The 807-nt window shown below is 45.6% G+C and overlaps 1 pseudogene; it reads left to right on the top strand.

Annotated features, from left to right (window-relative positions):
- Positions 1-201: 201 nt before the first annotated feature.
- LOC128883125 (5.8S ribosomal RNA) lies at positions 202-356 on the top strand (annotated as a pseudogene).
- The last annotated feature ends 451 nt before the right edge of the window (positions 357-807 follow it).

Genomic DNA, 807 nt, shown 5'->3' with positions numbered 1-807 from the left:
ACGCTCGGCCGTCGAATGATTATATATTATTTCGGCAGGTTTTCAGTCACATTCGGACATATTTTGTCGTAGTTTCCTGGCGACGCCCATATATGCCTCCTTCTCGTTGCGCTGGTCGGAGATGTTATGGGCATCGAATTGTATGTTTCAAAAACATAAAGAACATATGAGACTTATAAAACTGAAAATTAAATATATGATTACCCTGAACGGTGGATCACTTGGCTCGTGGGTCGATGAAGAACGCAGCTAATTGCGCGTCAACGTGTGAACTGCAGGACACATGAACATCGACATTTCGAACGCACATTGCGGTCCACGGATAAAATTCCTGGACCACGCCTGGCTGAGGGTCGTTTACGTAACCTAATACTGCTTGCGTTGCTCTTTCAGATCCCCGCCGTCGGTAGATCCGTTTCTGAGTCGGGTTGAGGAAAGAAGCTACGTACGAGCGATAGAGATGAGCTTTCGTCGGCGTTTGTCGCAGTCGTGCGAAAACCAAGATTTCGTGTAATCCCATGGAAAGTGGAGGAGGAAAAGAGAGATACACAATCGATTTGGACTTGCGTGAGTGTTTTTTAAAATTACGGTGTCGCGTGTCGTCGTAGTTACGACCGCCCGTATTTTCTTTTTAAAAAAAAGAAAAAGCACCGCTCCTGCGAGTTGTGTGTGCCCTCCACCGAACATAAATGGCGTGTCGCGCGTAATCGCGTATTTCGCACGAATCGATTTTTTGACGCGACTCCTGACGTTGCTTGAAATGATATATGATTATTTAATACACAAAAGAAAGGAACGAGAGTCGAG

Source organism: Hylaeus volcanicus, unplaced genomic scaffold (genome assembly GCF_026283585.1).
Source record: "Hylaeus volcanicus isolate JK05 unplaced genomic scaffold, UHH_iyHylVolc1.0_haploid 12199, whole genome shotgun sequence".
Lineage (NCBI taxonomy): Eukaryota > Metazoa > Arthropoda > Insecta > Hymenoptera > Colletidae > Hylaeus > Hylaeus volcanicus.
The sequence above is the reverse complement of the archived record's forward strand: the minus strand, read 5'-3'. Positions and strand labels throughout refer to the sequence as shown.